This window comes from Pongo pygmaeus, chromosome 23 (assembly GCF_028885625.2).
Source record: "Pongo pygmaeus isolate AG05252 chromosome 23, NHGRI_mPonPyg2-v2.0_pri, whole genome shotgun sequence".
Taxonomy (NCBI): domain Eukaryota; kingdom Metazoa; phylum Chordata; class Mammalia; order Primates; family Hominidae; genus Pongo; species Pongo pygmaeus.
The window spans coordinates 38,027,175-38,046,899 of NC_085931.1; the positions used below are offsets into that span (position 1 = coordinate 38,027,175).

At 44.9% G+C, this 19,725-nt stretch overlaps 1 long non-coding RNA gene across 1 annotated transcript; it reads right to left on the reverse strand.

Annotated features, from left to right (window-relative positions):
- Positions 1 to 6,002: 6,002 nt before the first annotated feature.
- On the reverse strand, positions 6,003 to 10,017 carry LOC129023256 (uncharacterized). The gene is made up of 3 exons (XR_008496740.2): positions 9,886 to 10,017; positions 7,542 to 7,748; positions 6,003 to 6,322 (listed from the first exon to the last, which is right to left on the reverse strand). It is a non-coding gene; the product is annotated as an uncharacterized LOC129023256 (long non-coding RNA).
- Between the last annotated feature and the right edge of the window lie 9,708 nt (positions 10,018 to 19,725).

The window sequence follows — 19,725 nt, forward strand, 5'->3', positions numbered from 1 at the left end:
AAAATAGAATGAATCACACAGGATTCCTGTTTCAAAACTTTTTTTTTCCTTCTCAAATAAGATCTTGCAATCAGTTTTCTTTGAAGAAATAAAATTAAGTATTGGGTAGAAATACTTGCATATTTATTGTGTGGGTAGGGTGTAAAAATAGCAATTAGTGAATCCCTTTTATTCGAAACCCAGTTTAAGCAAAAGACCAGAATGGTGGGTGGCTTTTCGCACCATCACGTGCCCTCCTGGGCATCATTCCCTCTTTCTCTCCCACAAAGTAACCACTGTTCTGAATTCAGTATTTATCAGCCATTGCTGTTCTTTATAATTTTATTTATATGTTTGTAAACCTTAACAACATATTGTTTACTTTTGTCTATTTTTTAATATTTTAATTTTCTTTTTCTATTGAGATGTACATAATAGGTGTACATATTTCCATGGTACTTGTGATAATTTAACACATTCATATAATTTGTAAAGATCAAATCAATGTAATTTGGATATCCATCACCTTAAATATTTGTCTTTTCTTTATATTAGAAACATTTGAATTATTCCCTTTTAGTTATTTTGAAATATACGATACATTGTTGTAAACTATAGTCACCCTACTGATCTATCAAACACTAGGTTTTATTTCTTCTATCAAATTGTGTATTTGTACCCATTAATCAACCTCTCTTCCTGGTACTTTTGTCTATTTTTGAGTTATCAGTAAACAGAATTGGCCTGGCATACTTCGGGAAGACTTGCCTTTTTCTCTTAATAGGATGCCATGGGCATCCTTCCATGTCAATAGCTGTGCCTCTCATTCTTGGTGTTAATGACGGTGCCCTATGAATTATGCAGTTGAACTCACACTTACTCAGCCAAGGACAATGGTCTGAATGGTCGTTTTTCCATCACACCTTGCTTTGCAGTGGAGTTTGTTAGGGCCATCCTTCCTGTGCAGGCCCAGAGTGGGGATACAAGAATGGCTGCTTTGCTAACAAGTGAAAGATTCTTGGACTCTGTCCACCTTGAAGACCTGTGGTTGAGAGACCCCCCCCTCCCCAAGAAAGAAGGACCTCCAAGCAGGGTTTTGAAAGTGACAGACACCAAATCTCAACTCAATCCTCTCTGCTCTAAGGCCTTCTGGGGCTCCTGCTTGCCTCCACTGGACATCCAAAGTCCAGGAAGTACAGGATATATGTTTTGTCCCCTGCTGGAGTCTAGCTCCAGGCTGGGAATAGAGCAATGCTTAATAATATTGGGTGAAGGAAGGAAGGAAGGTTAAGAAGGAAGTCAGTCTCCCCTGGTTCTGTTCTGAAGTCACAAGTCAGCCCTCTTTCCCTCTCATTCCCCATACATACATTTTCCATCCTTCTCTTATACCAAATTGTATCCATCTTGCAACATTTAGAATTAGCCTCTGCCTATCGGTGCTTTGCACTCAGTGTTGACAGGACTTAATCTCCGATTAAGCTGCTGAGTCTCTAAACGTTAAAGACAAGGCAGCACCAATGACCGGCCCCAGCAGAAGTGCACACCCACAGAGCGGCTTTGCTGGTGAGGATTTCAAGAGTTTCCCATAGAGTCAGCCCACAAATATTGATCAAGCATCTGCCACTCAATAGGCCTAGCTCTAACTCAGTCCACAAACAGCCATAGAAGAGCAGAAAAGAAAGAATTATCTCACTATTGTCACTACAAATAACATGTAGGAATCACTCACTGTATACTGTTCCTGCTTCCAAGTGCTATACATGTTCTAACTCACTGAATCCCAAAAGCACAGGATGATGTAGGTACTGCTGTTATCTGCATTTTGCAGAGAGTAAACTGCCTTTTTCAGAGAGTCATAGAGAGCTTAAAGAACTTGCTCAAAAAGTCACACAGGTTATAAGAGAAAGATGAGCTAGTATTTATTAAGGTCCTATTATGGGCTAAGCAATTTAACTCCATCTCTGTATTAAGCCCTCCTGTGAGCCTGTGAGCTTGCTAATGTTGTTTCCCTATTGTAGGCGAGAAGCTGAGAATCAGAGTGATACAGTGACACTCCAGAATCACACAGCGAGTTAGTCGCAGAGTGGGGTCTGTCACTTACGAAGACAACAGCTATTTCCCCGATGGCAAGGTGATGGAACATGACTAGGACAAAGACGCTGTTCTTGAAGAAGACGCAGTCTAAAGGCCGGGGTGGGTAAAGCAGCACACTGAATGGCTGGGACACTGGGGATTCAATGTGATAATGGTGGGTACAGAAGAAGCTGTAGGGAGCTTCAGAGGGAGATGAGCAAAAAAACATGGGGCAAGTCAGAGCCTAACCCCGGGGGAAAATGGACAACCTCATGGGGTGAGAATTTAGGGAAGCACAAAGGATGTGATGATCATAAGAGCCGCATTTCTTGAGCACCTACTATGGGATGGGCCCTGTGCTAGACCTTATGAGTGTTCGCACCTAATCTTCATATGACCCTCCAAGGTAGGAGCTATTTTTGTGCCCACAATAATAAGGTAGCAGTTTATTAACCCATGCACTCATTCCATGAGGTAGGTACTGTTATTGTTCCCATTTCACAGATGAGGAAGTGGAGGCCCCTGGGAGGCTGGTGAATACTCAGGTCACATAGGTAGTAAGTGGTAAAGCTGGGCTGTGAACTCAGATGGGCTGATTCTGGAGTCCCCCAACTTACCCACCTGTCTGCAGCTCAGATGGGTCCAACCAAGTCTCCCCAAGACAGCAAGCAGCCCCTGAGATGCACTGAGCATGCCCCTGTCCTCAGTACAGCTCCAAGCTCCACAGCAGACGAGTTTGCCCAGGCAGGTTCTCAGACTCCCCCGAGGCCTGGGGATGGGGACCTGAGCTGGGTCAACTGAAGCCGTGGGTGGCCTGGACCTGCTCTTAAATGGAGAACCCCATGGGGTTGTTTGTGTTGGGCGACATCACGGCTCCAGTTTGGTCTTGACCTCTCCAAATTAAAGAGAAGGTAATTGACTTTGCGTTAGGAGGGGCCTCTTTTTAATTTCCAACTGTTCTGGGTTGATGTGGCCACTGTTGAGTTAGCTCATTCTGGGAAGTTCCTCCAAAGAGGCCTTTTCATCCTCTTTCCATCCAAAGAGGCCTTGTCATCGTCAGGCTGGTGGGGCTGATTCATGGGCAGCTGCTTCCAGAGCTCAGAATGGGCTCCAAGGCCCCACAGCAGATAAAAAGGACCTCATTGAGCAGCCTTGGCAGCTGCCAAGGAGAACTCAGGCCCGTGTCACTCGCAGGCTGGGTGTCAGTGTAGGGTCAGGCAGGAAGATGCAGACTCACATACCTTGAGCACCTACTGCATGCCAGGCTATGCATTGTAAGTCCCCTTGCCTCTGCATCTTCTCAGAAGCCCACAAGGGAGACCTTTATTCCTTCTTCCATTTGGCGGACCTTTTATCAGACATTTAGCAAATGCTTAAGCCATGTCCTGCTCCATGCTAAGCCTGAAAGGGTGCTTTGAGGAGCAAAAACACTCAAGTTCCTGCCCTAAAGGGGCCCACAGTCCAGTGTGGAGACGCTGATTGTCAAGTGCAACACATGCAAATCACAAGCAAACACATGCAAATCACATGCAAACACATGCAAAATAGCGACTATAAAAAGTGGGTGGATGAGGGCTGCTTCTTCTCCCTAGGTCTATAATTATGGTTAAGAACCCCCTTTTACCAAGGACATTGAGGTTCCTAAACATAAGCAACAAGCCTGAAGAATAATGTCCACACTCCCTGGGGCAGATTACAGGACCTCTACTTGGGACCTTCCAGCCTCAATCCTAACACTCTACACCTTCACTACAGGGAGCTACAGGCAGATATATTTGTAGCATATTTGCCTTTCTCCTCTCCTTCACCAAATTACAAGTACCTTCTTAAACAACGAGTGTTTTTTTACACCCATTGTCCCCTTCTCATGGCAGACTGCTAGTCCTAGTACAGTACTTGACATTTAATAGGTAGTCAGTGAATATTTGGAGGATGGATGGATGAAAAGTTAGGTGGATAGGTAGGTGGGTGCATGGGATTTGGAATGGGCAGATGGAGGAATAGATGCATAGAGCAATGGTTGGACAGGCAAATGGTTAGACGGTTGGATGAACAGATGGATGAATGAATGGTTGGCTTGATTAATCCATGGATGATTAGATTGATGGATGGATAGGTGGTTAGTTGGATAGATGGATTGATGGATGAATGAATGGACATTAAGTCTTTACATATTCATTTTTATCCTTTGCTATTCTAGCATTACAAATCAATACATTTTTCTTTAATAGTTCTAAGAAAGACAATAATGAGGTGAAACTAATATTTTTGGCCTCCTTTCACCCATATGTCCTCCTCCCCACTCATTTCTTGGGAATGCACAATATCCTTTTAAATGCTCTGATAAGCCCTGCGATAAATAAAGATTTAACTTTATGTAACTGAGAGTTTACCAATTTAGTCAATGACAGCTTTTATTTTCCCTAAGACCATTTGACACACCTGGATCTACTCTTCTATGTACAATCTTGTAAATGTAAGTATAAAAACATCTTCAGAATTTTTTTTAACTTGGCAATCCCTTACTTCAAGTGTTTCTATGATAGGAAAGCCACTTTGTGTACGTGTGTCTGTCTGTGTGTGTGTGTGTTTGTGTCTATGTATGCATGTGTATGTGTGTATGTGTGCATGTGTATGCCTCTACGTGACTCTCTGTGTGTGTGTGTGTGTGTGTGTGTGTGTGTGTGTATTCTGATGGCATGGTTTTATAAACACTATGCCAGGAGAAAGGAGGTGTTTCATGCCCACTTTGCTGGTGATGAAACTTGCTGTTTGATCTTGGTGGTTCAATCCTCTCTGGTCTCCATATGTCATCTATAAAAGTAAGAACATGATGGGCGTGGCCTGTAAATTCTCTTCCAGTTCCAGCCTGGCTCTGCTGCGTGATACTGCCTGCCTCCCAAGGGATGCGTCCATGTATGGAGGACCTGCCACATCCCTTCTTGGGCTGCCCTCTTTCCTAAGATGCCTGCCCTTCTCCTCTGTCTAAGGAACAGACTTGCCACAAAGGGGTAAATTACCCATGCCTGCTCCAAATGTCTGGACACCTTGATGCTGTGACTCAATTTCCTTTGCCGGCCCTGCAGGCCTTCGCAGAGCAGGCACGTTTATCTTCCTAGCATGGCCCAGCCCTGCCAGGCAGTCAGCTCCCAGCAGCTGCTCTGTCCCAGCTGCATGCCCCACCTGCCCCTCTACGGAGCAAACTAACCCATCACTGTGTTTTGACTGCAGCCACTTGCACCCGCTGCTCTGGTTCCTCCTGTCTCTTGGGAATCAGCAGGGACTGAGCTGACAAAATCATTCTACCCCAAGTGTTCCAGAAGCTCAGAGCAACAGCACTAGGATCAGCATCACTACAGTCCCAGTGAGGACTGCCGGGGGCCCAGCTTAGTCTCCCTGGGCCCAGGGGACTTGGGGAAGGTGTCTGTCTGACTGGAGATGGACAGCAGGGCACCTGGACAGACTAAACAGAGGCTCAGCTCTCAGGCTCCTCAATGAGAGTTCCTGAGACGCTGGTGATGGTCACTACCACCCCCAACCTCCACCAACAAAATGGAATCTGTCTGCAACTCCAGTTCCTTGAACAGAGCTGGCCAATGAACATGGTAAAGGGAACCAAACCCTGACACCTAAAATCCATCTTCCTAGGACTTCCTAAGAATCCCAGCTTGCCAGGAACCTGCTCCATGGATGAGGAGAGCAGCAGGAACCATGTCCAACACAGGCATATAATAGGCGCTCAGTAAATGCCATCCAATAGGACTTTGCTTGCCACCGCACCATTATTTTATGTTTCACTAAGAAAAAAAACCTACCAATTAAAACATGGCATGTCATGCATTGTATGATGAAACTTGATTTCAGAGATATTAAAGGCTAAACAAGCACATTTGAATCAACTACATAGGGTACCTGTTAAGTGAGGGGATGAATGAACAAACAGTGGGAGGTTTAGGTTTACAGTTTTGTATTTACAGATCATGCTGCTGCTGACTTGCTTTGTAACTTTGAAGAAATCACTGTCCATCCCTAGACCTCAGCTTTCTCACTAGTCACATGGGATTCACCGTCCTTTCCAGCAACCCCAGAAAGCTACTGTAGAAATCAGATAGGATGCGGGCAGCAGCAAATCTTCAAAAGCTGCAAAGCCATTGAAATGGTCAGTCAACCAGTGAAATCCTCATCCAGGGCATTTCCTGTCAGTGTATTTGCTGTGTGCCTTCGGATAAGTTGCTTTGCCTCTCTGGGCTTCCATTTCCCCCAGTATCACCTATGGAGACAAAGGAATATCTATATATACCATATATATCTATATGGTGTATATATATACACACATCATATATATATATGCACACCATATACATACATATATATACACACCATATATACATATATATACACACCATATATATACATATATACACACACACATATATATATATATACACACACACATATATATATATCTTGCAGTGCTGTTGGGAATATCAGAGGAGGTGATGTTTGTAAGGTGCTTAACACCATGGCTGACACATGGTAAACCAGGCCTATGAACACCAGCTGCCGTTGGTGTTGGTACACATATTCACATTATCTGAGTGGTGGGAAACATGCTTCCAGCAGCCTTGCTCCCCATTTTCTTTAAATCACCATTTGCATCCCCAGTGTCTTGTAGACAGTAATTTGCTCATTGAACAATCTGATGAATGAAAGGATGAATGAATGAATGAATGAATGAATGCATAATCTTGGGTGTGCAGGTAAGGCTGAATTCTATAGGCATAAACTTTTTAAATCACTCACAGGCAAAACAAGAAACAAATCACCTTGGAGATCATGCAGCTTCACCCCCATTTCATTAGAGAAGGAAACTGAGGCTCCAAGAGGTTCACGAAGATGCCCAAAGCCACACAGCCCACAAGTAGACTCCAGATCAAGCCCCCAACCACCATCCCCAGTATTTCTCCTTCAGCCTCAGATCCTGGGCCAATGTCCAGTCCCTCTCCGACTCCAGTGACCAAGGACACACTCTTCCCAGGTTAAGCATTGTTCCATTTTCCCTGACACAAATGCTTCCCTGGAAGCCCTGGGTGGAGAAACAGCCACTGCCCCCGGGGCCTCAGACCTGGCCCCATTATTATTCCTCTCGGTGTAATAAATACATTTTAAGAGAAACAGATGCCGGAACAGTTGGACAGGAAGGGCCCAGGCCTGTGAAGAGGAATCTGGTTTGTGAAAATCTGTCTATTTGCCAGACGGTGAGCAATATGCTGCTGCCAGCCAGGTCTGGGTCCGGCTGCCAGGCGGGCTAATCGAGCCTTCCCGCTGTGCCTGTGGGTCCTTCCAGACCACCATCCTCAGGCGCTCAAATGGGCATCCAGTTGTCGTGCCTGCTGCAAAGGACCCCAGGATGCCGATCATGTCCCCTTAATCACTTTGGCCACTTTCGTGGGAGGGGCACCTCCATCTCAAAACCCAAAGCAACTTACTCAAAGTGTGGCAGGGATGGGGAGGCATCTTCCAATTCAGACACACCACCATCCATGAATGGCTTTTCTCTTCCATCACTGTCTGAGGATGCTTGTTACCTGCAAATAGCTGCCTCGATACCTGACCCTTTGAAAGTGTGATAGGAAAGGGTCTCCTTACCGCCTTTTCTGTCTGGCAAGTCTCTTCACTCTCCCTGCATCACTGCCCTGTTGGAAAAAAAGAAATGTGGGCTGATTTACAAAAGGCATCTTGGCTGCTATAGGTGCAGGCTCCAGCTTCCACGAGGTACAGATACCCAGATCAGACTTTTGTCCTGGAATCGACACCCCATCACACACATTCTCCGTTGGCTTGAGCTCATAAATCCCGGTGTTTTTTGGCAGGCCCGTGGGCAGGGGCAGGAAAACAGAACACTCAGTGTATGACCTAACTTCATGTCCTCATAGCCATCCAGCAAAGAGAAGAGATTACCTCCACTTTGCAGATGAGAAAGAAGAGGTTCTAGGAAGAACACGACCTGCCCAAGGTCGTGCATCCCAGAAGGGAGTATCGGGGTGGGGGCGGGGACCCACAGGGCTGCCTGATTGTGATTTCTCATCTCTTTTTGCTGACTCGGCTGCCTTTCTAGGAACAGACTAATAACTCTCCTCCATCCTCCCAAAACACCGGATGGAGATGAAGATATTCCACTATTTTCTTCACATGCTCTGTGGTCCTAAGCAAAGTGAGGCATTCGTTTGCTTCTGGGAGAACTAATACCAAGAACCTCTTTTTCTTTCTCCTCCCTTCTCGGAGCTGCCCCACAGGGGGGGATTAACCGTATACTAAGCTTTCCCCTCAATAAATTTTGCTTTCAGTATTCTTTCCCATCGTCCTCCAAAAGCTAAAGAAAAGCCCTGGTAATTCAAGAATTCTGCATCTAAATTCTATTTCTCCAAGGATTCCTTGTTCTTAGAAGTGGTATGAAAATACTTCGTGTGATTGTGTAACCTGATTTTTCTTTCTTTCTTTTTTTTTTTTTTGGTGGTGGTGGTGTTGGTAGAGAGATGAGAGGAGCTAGTCTTTTCTAAAACTGTGATAATAATAATGGTCTCACTGCCTACCATTTGTTGAGGACTTACGGTAGCATTGTGCAAGCATCATCTTATTTAACCCTTTCAGCCCTGCTAGGAGATGGCTGCTGGCATTGTCATGTCATAGTGACAAGAAAGCAAAGCACATTTTTGTCACTTGCCAAAAACCACACAATTAGAGAGTAGCAGAGCTGGAATTCAGCTTTGGGTTTCCTAAGTGCAGGGTCCTCTGTGCCGCTTCACTGAACTTCCCTTCTACCTTCTTTGGCCTGGAGAGGCTACAAAGCTAAGCAGGATATTTCTTTTTCTTTCTTTCTTTCTTTTTTTTTTTTTTTTTGAGATGGATTCTCTCTCTGTCACCCAGGCTGGAGTGCAATGGTGCGATCTTGGCTCACTGAAATCTCCACCTCTCAGGTTCAAGCAATTCTTCAGCCTCAACCTCACAAGTAACTGGGATTACGCCCGGCTAATTTTTGTATTTTTTTTAAAAGTAGAGATGGGGTTTCACCATGTTGGTCAGGCTGGTCGCCAACTCCTGACCTCAGGTGATCCACTCATGTCGGCCTCCCAGCGTGCTGGGATTACAGGCATGAGCCACCACACCCAGCCTAAGCAGGATATTTCTAGACCGTCTTGAAGCTAGGGTTCTGGATGCAGATTTGTTCCTGCCAATGAGAGGTATTGATGTGAGATTTAGGAAGCTAACGTGAGTCCGTCCTCTGGCAGTTTATGGCTATTGCTATTGGCAAATAGCATGGTGGTAGTAACTGGAGGTTTTCTTGCAACAGGGACCTCACTTCATTCTCCCACATTCTAGACATCAAGAGGCAGTGGTATTAGAAATGCAACAGCGCCTCGCATCTGGCATAATTCTGGCAGTAGCTGTCCAAGTGCCTCTGCTCTGTGTATTCTGGGAGTTATTCTAGGAGACTTAACCTAGAACTTGCTCCTTCTGCCCTTCCAGTGGTCTTATATGCCCTGGATTCCCTGTATTAAATCCCTTCCTGCTTAAGATACTTAGACTGGATTTTGTTTCCTGCATGGAGCCTGGACTGATACACATTGGGTGGCATCAGGGAAACCCATTCTAGTTTCTGAGCCTTACTTTCTGTACCACTTGCAGAGTCATAGAAAGGCTGTAATGAGGGAGTGGAAGCAAAAGAGCTTCCCAAAGGTAAGTCTTTCTGCAGAGATAGTGGCCCGATCAGAAGGTACTCTTCCAAATAGAAGACATGGGATGTAGTTTCCCCAGTAAATGGCCCATACTCACCAGTTACTTTCAAAGCCATTACAGAGCCTGCTACCTAAACAGCTTGCCAAGGACTTGGAGAGCACCTGGAATATGGAACAAGGGGCAGGACAGGCTTTTAGCTCATGTCTGTTTCTGCTCCTCTTCACTCTTGATTCTACCACCTGTGTCGGCTCACCTGGGGGCCTTGCTATGACAGCACAGTGAGGAGCTGCTGACATGAGCTGCATAACCCTTGCCCTTCTATCTTACAGGGGACATGGCAGGATGCCCCAGGAACAGACACCACCTCACCACTCTTAAGATGTTGCAGCTTCCAGAAGTCTGCAGTACTGATCAGGGTCCTGTGGAATCTTGTTCACCTAACAGAGAAATAGGTCTGAAGTGGATGGCTGTGAGAATGAAGTCAGCTATCTGCCAGGATGTCTCAGCCACCATCAAGACTTTTGTGTGCAGAGAAACAGGATTTAAGAGGGGAGGGACTGAAAGGCTGTGGAAGCCACTGGGTGCAGTCATCCATTCAATACACATTTTTTGACCACCCCCTAGGTGCTAGGCCCTGTGCTTACACTCAGGATTTAATAGTGAAGAAATTATTGGACCTCATTGGGCTGATAGTGTTTCAGGGGAGAGAGACGTGAACATGGTTATACGTGAGGGTGATTAGTGTCAAATTGGGGGAAGCAAAGTGGATGGGTGTGTGTGCTATGGAAGCCCAGGGAAACCACCTGATTCAGTCAGGGGCAATCAGGGAAGGATACCTGGAAGAGGTGACACCTAAGCCAAGACTTGATGAACATATACAAATATTTTTGGCAAACAGGGATGGTGAAGTGAGGGAAAAAATGCTTCTAGAGAGAACAGCCTGAGTGAAGACTCTGGAATGAGAATGAGTTTATCCCAGGACTCAGAGATGTTCAGAAGTGCTGAGTAAGGAGTGATGGGGAAAAGAGCAGAGCCAGACCTCACAGGGCCCTGGAGACCAGGCTAAGGAGCATGGCTTTGTTGTGAGGACACTGAGAAACCATGGAACGGTTCTGGGCAGTGAAAGGTGTTACAGTTATTGATGTTTGCATAAATCCATAGAGCTTCTATTTTTCTAATAGACTATTTTTTAGAACAGTTTCAAATTCACAGCAACATTGAGAAGAAAGTACAGTGAGTTCCCACCTATCCCTCACCCACCAACATAGCCTCCCCCACCATCAACATCATTACAATAGATGAACTAACATTGACACATCATTATTAACCAAAGTTCATAGTTTATATTCAGGTTCGCTCTTGGTACTGTACAGTCCATGGTTTTTGACAAATTTATAATGACATGTATCCATCATTATAATAATGTACAGAATAATTTCACTACCCTAAAAGCCCTTCAGCTCCCATGGAACTTTTTTAAAGGAAGGATTTGTGGGTTTCTCCCTCACATCTATAGAACTAGAATCCTTATAGGTAAGACCCAGGAATTTGCATATTAATGTTTCCCCCACCTATTTCCATATAGAGGGTGAAATTTAGACAGCTAATCCAAGCCATGATCTGTCTACAGAAACTTCTGGATGATACAATATCTAAGGCCTCTTCTCTGCCTTGGCCTGGAAATCCACTCCCAGTTGACTTTAGAAATAACCAAGCAGTTCTCACGGGACCCCGGTGGCCTTCCCTGAATGATTGGTGTTGAGAAAAGATCCTTCCCCCTGCAAAGCTTTTTCTTCCCACCAGGGCTCTTGGACTTCTAGCCTTCCTTTAGGGACACTCAGCAGAACTCTTTCAGGGGAATATGTGGTGCATGATGAACAAAGTTTGGAAACAAAATGAAGGGAAAGAGCAAAAATACATACATCTTCTGGAGTTAGCTCCCCCCATCTTTGCTATAGTAGTCAAGATTCTTGCCTGTAATCCCAGCACTTTGGGAGGCTGAGGCAGGTGGATCTTTTAAGGTCAGGAGCTCAAGACCAGCCTGGCCAACATGGGGAAACCCCATCTTCACTAAAAATACAAAAATTAGCCAGGTGTGGTGCTGCACACCTATAATCCCAGCTACTCAGGAGGCTGAGACAGGAGAATAGCTTGAACCCAGGGATGGAGGTTGCAGTGAGCCAAGACCGTGCCACTGCACTCCAGCCTGGGTGACAGAGCAAGTCTCCATTAAAAAAAAAAAAAATTCTCAAAGTGCTGTAGCAGCTTCCTCTACACTAACGAAAGCACCCTTTATGCATTAATGCATGTGGCTCTTGCCATGTCTAAAGTGGAAAAAAATATGACTTGGATCAAGGATGGAAGATTCTCATTCAGTAGAGTGAGTTCTTTGTAAACTAGGAGGTTTTATTATTTCTTTCTGTATCTGTAGTGCTAAAAGGTTACTGGGCCGGGGGAAGCTTAGTGAGTGTCTGTTGAATGAATGAATGAATTAATGACTTAAATAGTGAAGAGGAGACAGTTTGCTTCAATGCTTGGCGCATATAGGTGCTCAATTTAATGACACATTCTTATTGTGAGTCCTAGGTCAGCTGTCAGGAGCCTGGGTTATTAATCTGGTGTTACCTTTAATACATTATAAAATGGTGGGTCAGTCTCTTTTCCTCTCCAGACCTCAGTTTCCTCATCTAAAAGATAAAGGTCCTTCCAGTTCAGGCATTTTATAAAGTGGATGAGAATTTGGCACTGACTTTTTAAAAGAGATCTATACACACAGTGAGACTACTACATACCCACAAGAATAAATAAGATGAAAAAGACTGACAATGCCGAACGTTGACAAGGATGTGGAGTAACTGGAACTCTCATACATTGTTGGCAGGAATGTAAAATGGTACCAGAATTTTGGAGAAAGATCTTATGTGGTTTCTTACAGCACTCAACATAGTCCTACCTTCTGACCCAGAAATTCAATGCTTAAGTATTTACCAAGAGACATAAAAATAAATGTTCACAAAAAGATTTGTATCAGAATGTTCATAGAAGCTTTATTTATAGTGGCCTCAAACTGGAAATAACCCAATGACCATAAACAAGAGAATAAGTAAATCAATTGTGGTATATTCATACACTGGAATCCTACACAACAGTAAAAAGGACAAAGTACTGCTACATGCAACAACAAAAACCAGTCTCCAAAATCTTATGTTGAATGAAAGAAGCCAGGCACAAAAGAGTACAAATTGTATGATTCTACTTACATGAAATTCTAGAACAAACAAAACTAATCAGTGGTGGGAAAAAACAAACAGCACAGTGCTGAACTATGGGTGTGGGAAACGAGGTTTGACTGAGGAAGGGTGAAGGAAACTTTCTGGAAGATTGAGTGGTTTGGGCTACACAGATGTTTGCATTTGACAAAATTCAATGTACGTACCTTTAAGATGTATGCATTTCAATACATGTATATGCTTTTTACATAAAAAGCTATAGATAAATATTGGCATTGCATTGTTGAAATGTTTGCTTGAAATGCATCAAAAATTAAGATGGATCAATAGATGGGTTGAGGGACGGACAGACTTTACAAATAAAGTATATAAATGCTAACCAATGGTGGGAACTATGTGGAGGGTATACATATATTTGCTATAAACTTCTTCCGAGTTCTCTGCTTGAATACTTTTACAATAAAATTTTGGTTAAAAAGGGAGGGTCTGGGACCCATGTAAGTTTAATACAATGTTCATCAGCTTCATTCCTGCCCCATTTGATTTTTCTCAGACCAATGATATGAAAGAAAAATTAATCTTAAGCACCTCTAGGGCACATATAGATTTATCTCTCATATATATACATATATATATGTGCGTGTGTGTGTGTATGTGTACGTGTGTGTATATTTGTCTTTGAACATCTATAAAAAGATAATTGAATAAATAATTCCTTATTTCTACATAATTACTAATTATTAAAGATCTCCTGGGACCAGTAACAATAACACAAACTTACAAAGATGGCAAAATTTGGATTCAGCAAACATCTATTGAGCTGAACTAAAATGTGCCGGGCATTGTGATCCATGGTTTCCTTGGCTTTATCTTCAAAATAACTCAATATAGCATAGACATCTCTGTGACCATTTTACAGACTTCAAACTGAACTCAGAGGTGTTTTCAAATTGTATCCAAAATCACAGAGCCATTGAAATGATTTTTAATACCTATCATTTTTCTCTTCCAGAAAATGTGTCCACCTTCCCAATCTTAAGATAAAAACCCTTGTGGTGTAACCAGCCCTTTTGGATGTGTGCTCAGGTTAAAGGATGGTCACATGACTGGGGCAGACCAATCAGAGGCCTTCTCTGGGATTTTCTAAGTTGGACGTAGTGAAAGGGCATCTTGTTCTTTCTTTTAGATCTCATGCTCTAAGCTGATAGACTTGAGGACACTGGGGTCATGTGAAGGACACTCTATTCCAAGAACTCTATATGGTCCAGCCTATTCAAATTTGCAGCAACCTTGTGAGATGAAAACTCTTCTTTCCCTATGTTATGAAGGAGGAAACTGCAGGCCAGTGAGGCTAACAGGAAACACGGCTAATAAGGGAAAGATTCAAAACCAGGCTAAGGCACCATACAATGTGCCTGGACGGCTCCCACCTAGGTTGGTGAGTGCAGCCTGGAGCTAGCAAGGCCCCTTCCCATCCAGAACTGCACTGGCCAGAGCTCTCCACCTGCTCTCAGCAGAGACCTACAACTGGAATGACCCAGCTAGACTCTTTTAAAGGGGCCACCTGATTCTCCAGTCCTAGGTAATCTGGTCTTCACAGCTTCTCTTCCTGTATAAAGAAGCAGAGCTCAAGGCCGAGCACAGTGGCTCACACCTGTAATCCTAGCACTTTGGGAGGCTAAGGCAGGTGGATCCCTTCAGGTCAAGAGTTCAAGACCAGCCTGGCCAACATGGCAAAACCCTGTCTCTACTAAAAATACAAAACTACCCTGGTGTGGTGGTGGGTGCCTGTAATCCCAGCTACTCTGGAAGCTGAGGCAGGAGAATCAGTTGAACCAAGGAGGTGGAGGTTGCAGTGAGCTGAGATCGTGCCACCGCACTCCAGCCTGGGCAACAGAGCAAGATGTGGCTTCTAAAAAAAAAAAAAAAGTAGCAGAGCTCAAGATCTGGTTATGGTTATGGGAAAGTAAAGGAATTCTCCAACCATTGAAGATCCCTTCCTGATACTGGGGGTGTTTATTCCTATAACAGCATATCCGATATCAGTCAATTACAGCAAACTGAAGACAGGAGACATTGGCATTGGCTTGGGGGCTGGACTTCTAGATCCTGATCCAGGCTATGCTGTACCAACTTATCTCATTTGATCCTTAGAGGTAGATAATAGACGTCCCATTTTATAGATGAGGAAACTGAGGTCAAAAAGACTTTCCAAACTAGTCTTTATTAACTCTTTACTCTGTAAAATCCTGTACTAGGTTCCCTCTATACTTTACTCATATACTTGCCACCACAGCCCTGTGATGGGTATTGTCCATGATACCCACTTGACAGATGACAAAACTGAGGTTTGGAGAGGGAAGTGAGTCATCTAGGAGGTAGCAGAGTCAAGATTTGAACCTATGACTCTTGAACCTTTTGAGATGCAGCTCTGCCTCTCATGTAGATTAAGGACTGAATGATTAAGGACTGAATGGTGGCTAAAGCCCATTGGATCCATGAGTATGAAATTAATTCTGATATTGACACTAAAATCCAAAGTGTTTTGTTTTTTTAAGGTATATTCTGTGCTGCTTTCAGGAAAAAAAAAAAAGAGAGAGAGAGAGAAGAAGTGATTAAGTCTACCTTCCTCCCGTCCACCCTTCCCCTAACACTTACCCTTTCAAAGGTCCATCGCTGGACCCATAGGCATGGGTGTGGGGTTTATTGGCATCTACAGCAGCTGAGATGCAGCCATTGCAGGCCACACTGTGCTAAAAATATTTCAAAGTTCACAGGGAAAAAAAGGAGAGGAGGGAGCAGTGAGAAGCAACTTTTGCCAACTCTGAAAACAGTTCCGCCCACTAAGCCTTAACTGTGCAGAAGGGGCCAGATCAGATTAGGGCCACCAGTTGCCACATTATCCTGTCTTGAGTCCACTAACTCTCATTAAGCTCCGAAAATCCCATTTACGGTGTTTAGGACACCTCTGGAGGAGTTTGCTGTGTAAATATTATTCCACCATTAAATCCTACAACCAGGCCACCGTCAACAAGTGGATTCGAAATGGTTTCGCCGAGGGGGCTGTGCTGGGGACCTGTGAAGTGCGGCCAAGGGGCTTGGCCCATAAGCCAGCGTGAGTGGGAAAGCGCCTCATTCTCCTACCAAAGCCTCCTGCCACTTGGGCCTGCTTAATAAAATGGGGCCGCTGGGGCACTCGATTTGGGCTGGGAACCAAACACACCTCAGGAGCCACTTAGAGCTAGGGCCGGCCTTAGACAGCTGGCGTTCCTGCTTACCAACCTTAATCTCATGCGGGGCCCTTGTGGGCTGCAGCCCTCTTGGCTGAGACTGGGACTTACCTCCAGTATCTCCCACCTCAGCGGCAGAGCTGACATGGGCATCGTTCTGGGGAGGTGACTTTTTCCCAGCCGGAGGCAATTTTGCCTTGGATGCCCTTTCTGTTGTCTGCAAGCCCAGACCCTTTCTTTATTAATTTGTGTATTTGGAAGAGGGAAATGGCTGGATGTTGAACCATCGATTATTGTGGATGGATAACCTATCTGACTCAGCAGATGCTGCTGTTGCTGCTGCTGCGATGGCTGTCACTGATTTTTGCTTTTTTCTTTCTTTCTTTCTTTTTAAATTAATTAATTTGCTTTTTAAGCTGATTTGCAGATTGCACTTCTGGGATGTGGTGAGCAAGGATGAAGGACTTAAATTTGAAAAGTGCCTAGCTCAGGTATGGTAGGAATTCAACATTCCAGAATTGTTCTTTGCACTCAACAGTGGGCAAGACAAGCCTGGTGCTCTCACAGTGAGAAATCCAATGTTCTGAACCTAAAGGGATATGACCCAGGTAGGTCCTGGCACACAATGGGTGTCCAGTAAATGGGGACTGAGGCATATGAAGCCCCAAGCACCACTGTGTCTGGCACATAGCAATTGCTCAATTAACATTCTTCTTTCGGGAGTTTGAACCCCAGCTCAGTCATGTTTGCAGCTGCGTGATGTTGAGAAAATCCCTTTCTTTTTCTGAGCCTCAGTTTCCACATCTGGAGCTGCTTAAAAGGTTCATTCATCCACACATGGGCTTGTTTAATATGTAGTTGTTGACTACCTACTATGTGCCGGTGCTGAGGGTTTTGTGATGAGTAAAACCCAGTGTTTCCCTCAAGGAGCTGGTGGTCCCCAAAGGAGTTAACAGGTAATTAGGATGTTCTGTTGTCAGTGCTGTGATGTGAAAACCCTGATGAAAGGCCCTTAATGTAGCCTGCCTAGAGGAGAGGAGATGACCAGCAATTACCTCCCAGAGCAAGGTTTAGCAAACTACTGCCCCCAGGCTAAATCTGGCCCACTGTCTCTTTCGTACAGCTCACAAGCTAAGAATGGTTTTTACACTTTTAAATGGTTTTACACAATCAAAATCATGTTTCATGCCACTTGAAAATTATATGACATTCAAATTTCAGTGTCCATAAATCACGCTTTATTGAAACATAGCCATGCTCATTCATTGGTGTATTGTTTGTGCCTCTTTGCACTTTGACAACAGAGTTGAGTCATGGCAACAGAGGCCAGGTGCCCCCACAAAGTCTAAAATATTTACTGCCTGGCTCTGTACAGAATAAGTTTGCTGACCACTGTCCTAGAGGAAGTGATATGTGAGCTAAGCCAAAGGACAGGGAGAAATTGGTCAGACGGAGATGGATGAAAGGTGTGAGAAGAGAACCTGCCTTGCAGGTTGCAGAAAATTTGTGGCATCTTCAAAGATGATGCAATTCCTGTGCAACAAACTGCAAAGTGCCGTACCAACTTGAGTGAGTATTCAGAACAGTGGAGGACAGGCCCATCACCAATCTCCTTAGAGAAAGTACAAGGGGAATAATCATGACACGAGATCTCATTTATTCAGCACCTATTTGGTCCACTGTAGTTTTCCTAACACTCTCATATTCAGTCCTCCAAATGGACCTGAGAAATGGAATCATTAACCCACTTCACAGATGAGAAATTGGGAGCTCAGAGAAGTAAAGACACACAGCCAAGGTCACACAGCAAAACAGAGAACAGAATGCCCAGGCTGTCTCCTTTGCAAATTCATGTTCCAAACCCACACTCATAAACCAGTCATTTGTCAGCCCTTATCCTGTAGCGTAAAAAAACTGCATGTTGGTAAGAAACAAGAAAAATAAATGAAAAATGAAAGAACTAGAATCCAAAGTGGATTTTTTTTTGAGACAGGGTCTCATTCTGTTGCCCATGCTGGAGTACAGTGGCGTGATCACAGCTCACCGCAGCCTCGACCTTCTGGGCTCAAGCCATCCGCCCACCTCAGCCTCCCAAGTAGCAGGGACCATAGGAATATGCCACCATCCTCTGCTGATTTGTTTTTATTTTTTGTAGAGATGAAGTCTCACTGTGTTGTTCAGACTGGTCTCGAACTCCTGGGCTCAAGCGATCCTCCCACCTCAGCCTCCCAAAGTGTTGGGATTAGAGGCATGAGCTACGGCGTTTTGCCCAAAGTAGAAATTTTGCAGCTACTCTCCACCCTCCAACATCTTGGATGCTGTATCCACTTCCCTCCCCTCAACTCTTGCAAGTCCTTCTGAAATCCAGCTACACCGCTGGGAAGGAGGAAGAGAAAAATAAAAATAAGCCAGGCTTCCCAGAAAGAGCCAGCAGGAGAGAGCTCTCTGAGATGGGTGGAGAGACGCATCCCTGAACGCAGCAGAGTTGGCAGGCCCAGCTCCCGGCAGCTGTTGGCTGCGCACAGAATAAACACAAGCGGATGGATGGGTTCGGGCAGGGAAGCCACCTCGCCTGGCGGGCTCCAGGCAAAGCCGCGAGGCGCGGGGTGGCAGGCCTGCCAGCTGACGGGAAGTGACTCGGGCGCGGGGTTTGTGCTTTTGGCTGCTTGGCGCAGGTCTGCACAGCATCAGGGGCATTGGTGAGAGACATAGGAAGCTATGGAAGTGGAAGGTCCTGGCAGCTCCTGTCTGTGTGTCCTGGGGTGAGACTGTTTACCCATCTGAACCTCAGTGACCTCATTCATATGTGGAGGTAGCAGTACCCTCCTTTGGGGACAGTTGTGCAGTGGACATTAAGAGGTGCTGCTTGGATCCCTCTTCGAGGAAAGCTTCATCGTCCCAGCATCTGGGAGTGCTCGCCTTGGCCTCTGGCCCTTAAGGGATGGCCACAGCACCAGAACTTCATCTGAGGTCATATCCTTGTGGGGATAGGAGGCCTTCATCCAATGACTGATCCATGTAAGTTATAAAGGCCTGGATGGCACTGAAGGGCTGTTCTAGCTTCAGGGCTGCCCATGTTGTTGGCTGAGGCCATTGTTCAGCCCGCATCATGACTCAACTTCTCCCTCCACCCACCTCCCCTCTTCCCTCCCTTCTGTGGGTGTCAATCCGAAGACTCTTCCTAATAAATGACACGCATGGTAAACTCTGCCTCACTGTGCTTCTTGGGCACCCAACTTGGGACTATATGCTTGAGAAATTGTGTTTGGAAAGCACCTATGGCCCAGAGGGAGCTCAATATGTGCGAATAAGCAAAAGGGAGATGAGAACTGCAGAGGAACCTACTTCAACGTGTCCACATCCCTCTTGATGTCAAAGATAATGAACAAAGTAAATCAGCAGAGCAGCAGTCCTTTTCTCATGCATTAGGGCATTTGTTCTGCCATCAAACACTGAAGCCCAGATATGCACCAAAC